At 37.9% G+C, this 7,386-nt stretch overlaps 1 long non-coding RNA gene across 1 annotated transcript; it reads left to right on the forward strand.

Moving 5' to 3' along the window:
• Window positions 1–5,094: 5,094 nt before the first annotated feature.
• Window positions 5,095–6,708, forward strand: LOC113469586. The gene is made up of 2 exons (XR_003392953.1): window positions 5,095–5,283; window positions 5,399–6,708. It is a non-coding gene; the product is annotated as an uncharacterized LOC113469586 (long non-coding RNA).
• The last annotated feature ends 678 nt before the right edge of the window (window positions 6,709–7,386 follow it).

A 7,386-nucleotide genomic window follows, 5' to 3' on the forward strand; every position in this document is an offset into this window, starting at 1 on the left:
TAATTTGTGTAAGTATTAATAATTGGACAGGATCTTTACAGCAAAAAATATCAATAATGGTTTTACCGAAAAAATTTGAACACTGAACAGCAGTTTGAGAAAAACCAAAAAATAGGGGTGTCCCGCTTTCATTGCCCGAGAGTGTAGATAAAAGTAACAGAAGTGTCAAGGAAAATCCAGGAGAAAAGACTACAGTGGTATGGTCATGTTTAAAGAAGAGATTAGAGCTACATAGGAAAAAGAGTTGAGAGAATTGAGAGAAGGGTGAGGGAGGGCAAAGAACTGTGGAAAGTATGTGTCCCGAAATGGAAGAGAGAAGGAGGACACGGTATGAGAAAGCCAGGCGTTCCGAGAACGAACCTTATCTGTTTAGGATAAAGTTCGATCCGGGCGGAAATCGAATCAGCAACTTGGCGTTACAAAGTAGGCGTACTAAAATATTGATTTCAATTATTTTTTGTTTGCTGCTTGTCGAATGTTATGTCGTCTGTTATTAAATAAATAAATAAAACAAAGTATCCGGCGTGAACGACCTGGTATTCCAGTGTTAGAGCATCTAAAAAAAAAAAAAAAAACTCGGGGGGGATCGAACCCGTTGTCAGTAAGTAGGTATGCGGTCTTGTTTAATAAGTTTTAAACTTTAAAGCAAAAAATATCAATAATGGTTTTACCGAAAAAATTTGAACACTGAACAGCAGTTTGAGAAAAACCAAAAAATAGGGGTGTCCCGCTTTCATTGCCCGACAGTGTAGATAAAAGTAACGGAAGTGTCAAGGAAAATCCAGGAGAGAAGACTACAGTGGTATGGTCATGTTTAAAGAAGAGATTAGAGCTACATAGGGAAAAGAGTTGAGAGAATCGAGAGAAGGGTGAGGGAGGCCAAAGAAACTGTGGAAAGATTGTGTCCCGAAATCGAAGAGAGAAGGAGGACGCGATATGAGAAAGCCAGCCGTTCCGAGAACGAACCTTATCTGTTTAGGATAAAGTTCGATCCGGGTGAGAATCAAACCAGCAACTTGGCGCTTACAAAGTAGGCACACTAAAATATCGATTTCAATTTTTTTTTTTTTTGTTTGCTGCTTATCGAATGTTATGTCGTCTGTTATAAATAAATAAATAAATAAATAAAACAAAGTATCCGGCGTGAACGACCTGGTATTCCAGTGTTAGAGCGCCTAAAAAAAAAAAAAAAAAAAAAAACCGGGGGGGATTTCTTTTCTAAAGATCTCAAAGTAAATATATATTTTTTTTTTCTTTTTGTTCAAGTTAAGCAAGGGTCCCTTTATAAACTTGTAATTCAATTTCAAAATTATTGTACCAAATACATAAGACCTTGTTTAGACTGCGGGAGTAAAGGGACTTTTCAGTCTCATTCTGACAGTATAAACAGGATATATTCTAAAGTAAGGGACTAGGAAGCAGCCAACCAAACTTTTCTTTTTACCTTGTTATAAAGAGGTTTGATGGAGGGAATTGTAACTGCTAAGGTCTTGTCGTCCCGAAAGTGAAGAGACAAAGAGAGTAGGATAGGAGAAACTCTGTTTGCATTGACATATAAAATACTTTTCACGAAACGAGTTTCTCCAGTGTGCATTGCGCCTTGAGCTAGAAACACTACCATCACGTCACATCACGTGAAGTCATGAGGAGTAAGAAAGATGTAGTTCAAAGTTTTCCCAATAGTATTGTAGGTAATTTCGTTCATGATATTGCCAGTCTAGTTAGCTTAGTTGGTACTGCGTCTGCCTTGTAAGCGCTAGACCGCGGGTTCGATTCCCACCCGGGGCGGGTTTTATCCTGATGGGATAATGTTCGTTCTCGGAACGGCTGGCTTTCTCCTATCCTGTCTTCCTTCTCTCTTCCATTTCGGGACGATAAGACCTTAGCAGTTACAGTTCCCTCTGTCAAACCTCTTAAAAAAATCGTTCATGATAGCCAATTAGTCACACTTCCCTCACCGTCACTTGAGGGCAGTGATAGTAGTGTGTTACATTATAGTAGAATAGAATATACCCTGGTTATACTGCCAGAATGAGACTGAAAAGTCCCTTTACTGTCTTATGTCTTAAAGAAAATGTCTTATGTATGTTAATGTCAATCTTAACTTGTCTTATGTATGTTAATGTCAATCTTAAATATATAAGACCTTGTTTGGACTGCTAGAGTAAAGGGACTTTTCAGTCCTATGCTGGTAGTATAAACAAGGTATATTCTATTCTATTTAGTTCCGCAGTCTAAACAAGGTCTTATGTATTTCATGGGAATCATGGGTAATGTTAAAATTGTGTGTTTCTACCTTTGCTTCATTTGCAGTACGAATTTCACATTTCATTTCTCTTTCTCATTTTCCAGCGCGTAGTGGAAGACCGATCTCACATCATACCGTCGGCGATCACGTTTGAGCCGCCCCGGGAGCGTGTTCCGGACGCCAAGAAGGGCATGTCCGGCGTCAAAATGTTCTTCTTGATTCTGATTGGTTTGGTTGTGTTGGGCGCCTTGGCGGTGATTGGTCTGTTGTTTTACCAGAAGTATCAGGATAACAAGCGGAAGAGGTTCTACTGAGGTCCGCGAAAACGGTGGGCGATGAGCTTCTACTAGTCAACAAACAAAAAAGGTACACCACTAATTCTTTCGGTTAACATGAAAAGGACCCATTCAAAGTCATTCGAAAAAAAGGGTTTTTTGGTGGATTTCACCAATGACTTAATCAGAGATTTCACTAATGGAAGAATTCATAATGATCCAAAAAGGAGTTTTTAGCTATTCAAATAGGAGTATTTAAACACTCCTCCTGTTTGAATTATTAAATACTCCTTTTTGGACTATTGAAAAGTCTCCTATTAGTGAAATCTCTCATCAAGTCATTGGTGAAATCCACCATGACTGATTTTAAGGTTATTCGGTTCAAAACATTCGAGTAGGTACTTAGAACAGGATAGGATAAAGCCAATCGTTCTGAGAACAAAGTTAATAATAATAATAATAATAATAGACTCTTGAGTGGAAGGTAACCACTAGGCGAGGTTAACGCCGGAGGCGTTTTCTACCACCTAACAGGGGTTTTATGTTAGTTTTAAACCGGAATCCTTCCAACACCGTGAGATAGGTATCATGCCTATCTCACGGATATGAAAGTACACAAATAGGATTTAGGTACCGTCCACTTTACAACTTGGGTCTTACAAGACTGACCCACATCAAATCCCCGATTTCGCGGACAGTTGAATACCTTGGGCAGTCACCTTTTCAGAAACAAGTCCACTCGCGGTAGCTTAACTCAAGTTTTAGTATGGAGAAATTTGAGGTGTCAATTAAATTAAGTCCTCAATTTATACTTAAGTATACGAGTATAAACAGAGAAATGGTATTTATTTCTTTATATTTATCTATTTAATTAGGTATTATTTTTCAATACAAAATACATTACGTTAAAATGTATTTTTTCGCATTATAAAGTAATAACAATAAATTTTATAAGAAAGAAAACCATCTGTAAGAGAAAAATAAAATGATTATTCAAAATAAATTCAGAATTGTTTATTTAACAACATCTAAAACAAGGGGTAGAAGGTTAAAATGGTAGTATAATTTCCGAGTTAATTTATAAATGGTTTTTGGTAAATTTACATTAAGTCCGACCGGGCGGGAATCGAACCAGCGATCAAGTGCTTGGAAGGTAGACACACTACTCTCAAAGCTAACCAGACTGGCATTTTTACCTCTAGTTTTTCCAAAGGAAAATTACCAATGGAACATTCTTTTCACGTTAACAGCTTTCCTTTACGGACATTTTTTTTACTTTCCTAATCCTCTTATCCTAAAGGAAGGAAAGTAATGTAATCAGGGCAAATTTTTTCCAAATTCATCAACAAATCGGACTCGAAAGAAAAGAAAAAAAAAAAACATGAAATTTATTTTTTACTTGTTTATTTTTTTTAGACTCAAATAAATTTATGTACAATTAAACACAAATATATAGAAAACAGGTTCTCCTATTTCCACTGGCAACATCGAGAGAGAACTTATTTAGTCGAAGAAAAAAAAAATATAGAATTAAATGTAAAAGGGTTTCCTTTGTATATTACACAACGAGGGGAGAAGATTTTAATCAGATGTTTAAAGAGTGAACGAGTTAAAAGAACGACTCAGTGGACTACTAAGATGATGAGCCGGATCTTCAACCATGTAATTCAGGGTGTGTTTATGAACAGGGCTGAGATGAGCTCGGACGACGTGAGATTGCTGTCCCGGCGGCAATTTTTAAAATTCATTTTATATTTATTTTTGTTTGCTTTGTAATTTGCTTGTTTTTAATAGCTAATATAAATGAAAAGTATAATATAAACGTGCAAACTAAAGATAAAAAGTAAAAAATGAATTCAGATTGTACAAGTTGCGGAAAAAAAAACAAAAATTCGAATTTCCCGCCAACTTTACACACAAAAAGGCCGACGATGGCCTATCTCAGCCCTGTACATAAACACAGCCTTATGTGAGTGTTTGGTACACTTGAAATCGTACTGGATTATTATAAGTACTTGACGTTTGCCAAACGACCCCCATTTTGCCTGGTATTCATATACGAGTGATGTTCGCTAGAGTCTCAGACCTCAGACGTTAGTAGTGATATATTTGCACTGTTGTTTGCATTGTCAGTACTATGGATATGTGAGTCATAGTAGGTATACTGTACTGGAGTCTCTACTAAGTATTAGTCATGGGAGATACCATATAAGTGTTGGGTTCTGGTGATCTCCGCCAGTTAGCGTAAGATAGCACAATATGAGCTATTAGCTTATCAACCATTTGGTCTCACTGTTGATAAGCAACAATCGATTCAGAGTTCTTTGAAGTATCTCTCGAACCACTAATTCAGTGTCCCACGGAGTACATTGTACCCCTTAAAGAATCAATCAATTCTTCGGAAAGACCTCTTCTAGAAACCACTTTACCAATTTATTTCTATCTCAATTGCTGTCCCTATCATAGTGACCATATAATAGAATATACCTTGTTCATCCTGCTCGAATGAGACGAAAAAGCCCCTTTACCACAGCAGTTTAAACTAGGTCTCAGACGAAGAGGTTAGGGGGGGGGGGGGGGGGGGGGGGTTAAATCGGGATTTACAGTGGGGTGTTCCAGATGAACACTTTGACTCTAGATGGATTCTAGGTATTTTGAGGGTATTTTAGGGGTTTTCAATATTTTCAAATCAGTTTAGAATCTCAAGAAGTAGGCTAGATCATTTTAGGGGTTTATTCTTGCTTGTCAGACCATTTTAAGGTTCTAGAGATTTCAGGGTATTTTAGGGTTTTCAATATTTTCAAATCAGTTTAGAATCTAAGAAGTAGTCTAGATCATTTTAGGGGTTTATTCTTGCTTGTCAGACCATTTTAAGGTTCTAGAGATTTCAGGGTATTTTGGAGGTTGGGCTTGAGGATTTTAGGGGTTTGTATCTTCTCATTTCTTTTTCAATCACTTCAAGGTTTAGATTGAGAAGTATGTAAGATTTGTAAGCTAGACAAATTCTAGGAATTAAAAGGTATTAGATGGACCCTTAAGGCTCCTTCGGGCCTTCAGGGGCCTCATTGAACCCTTTTTTCCGAGTGAGGTGCCAGAACCCTTTTTTTTCGAGTGAGGTGCTACATATTTTCATAGTACCACACGCCTTGCCTGTCAGCTCCCAAGACAAAATAACAGACACAGACCAAATCATTGATAAAAACAACTAAACTAGGAATTAACAAAAGAAGGACACTGTTTGACCGTGTTAAATTTTCAAAATGTGGATACCATATCGAATCCAATGGTACTCGAGGTTTTATTACACATAACTTCTCCTTAATCTGAAAGATTTGACATAATTCGAAAGGTAAGCTTCCAGTCGGTTTTGGCAGTGATTCGTAAATGCTTTCGTATTTCTTGTGCATTAAATACGCTCAACATCAGGTGTCCACAAAGGTTGAACAAACATATATTTACCACACGAAAATTTCAAGGGGGGGAGAAGAAGAGAGGGGAAAAAATAGGTGTGTGAGAAGGTAAAGAGTATTATGTAAGGGGAGGGGGAGGAAAAATTGGCCAGTAGATATATATAATCATATGTGCCTTATCATATAGGTCTTCCTCAAAAATAGCTCCTTCATAAACAGTTGCTTAGTTCTTCAAGCTACTTCTGGTGCCGAGTGAAAAAAGGTCTAATCCAGTTTTTCAAAACCCTAACAAGTCCCACTTCAAATCCTGTTTTTCAAACCCCCTAACCATGAAGATCATTATACCCTAACTGTGAAAGTTGGTTAGCCTTTACAAATTCCAGACACTAAAAGTTGATGTCCAACCACTCTAATTATCGCACTCAAAAAACTCCTTCACTCATATTTTACACATTTTCCCTAGCTCAATACCTTAACAGTGTTCCCTCATACCTTAACAGTAAAGGTTAGCAGCCTGTACATATAATTTTCCGAACACTCTTCAAATCTTCCGTACATACTCATGTCTAGCCATTCCATCGTTCTCACTCGAAAATATTCATTCCTCGCACTCAAACAACATATTTTAACACTCATATTTCGAAAGAAAAGTCATTCCTAATAGATCGCACTCATTTTTTTTTCTCATTCATACTCGATATTTCGAAAAAAAAAAGTCATTCCAGATATATCGCACTCAAAAACCATTTTTCCATACACTCGTACTTCCAAAGAAGAAAAAAAAAATATCCATTCCAATATATCGCACTCAAAAAACATTTCACACTCTTCCTTCCAGTTCAACACACTTGGCGGTTCGCGCACAACGACTCCCGAAGCGCAAGTCACTTGCCCGGCCGGGCGCCAATGTACGCATGCCGTGTTGGTGAGAATCACGTTGCCGGTCAACGATGTCGTTGGGGACCCGTGCGCCGGATTGTGCCGCCAACGGTGCCGCCTCCGAGCACCGCCTACGCAGCGGACCGGCCCGTTCCGTTGGAAGAATTGCACAGCCACCTGCAAAGCCCTGTGAAATGAAGAGGGACGGAAGTTTATCATGTGAGACGCGTTAAAAAATTAAAAAAAAAAAAAAAAAAAAAAACAATAAAAAAGATTTTCTTTTTAGGTTTGATAGAGGGAACTGTAACTGTTAAGGTCCTATCGTGCCGAAATTGACGAGAGAAGGAAAAAAAGGGTAGGGGAAAGCTAGTCGCTTTGAGAACGAACATTATCTGTTTAGGATAAAATTCGGACCGGGCGTGAATCGAACCCGCGACTTAGCGCTTACAAGGCGGAAGCGCTACCCTCCAAGCTAACTAGCCAGCCCATGTATCAAATCATGAATTATTAGCGAACTTTATTTTAAACAGATAAGATTCATTCTAGGAACAGCTAGCTTTCTCAATCAATTTTT

Source organism: Diaphorina citri, unplaced genomic scaffold, assembly GCF_000475195.1.
Source record: "Diaphorina citri unplaced genomic scaffold, Diaci psyllid genome assembly version 1.1 scaffold1146, whole genome shotgun sequence".
Classification (NCBI taxonomy): Eukaryota; Metazoa; Arthropoda; class Insecta; order Hemiptera; family Psyllidae; genus Diaphorina; species Diaphorina citri.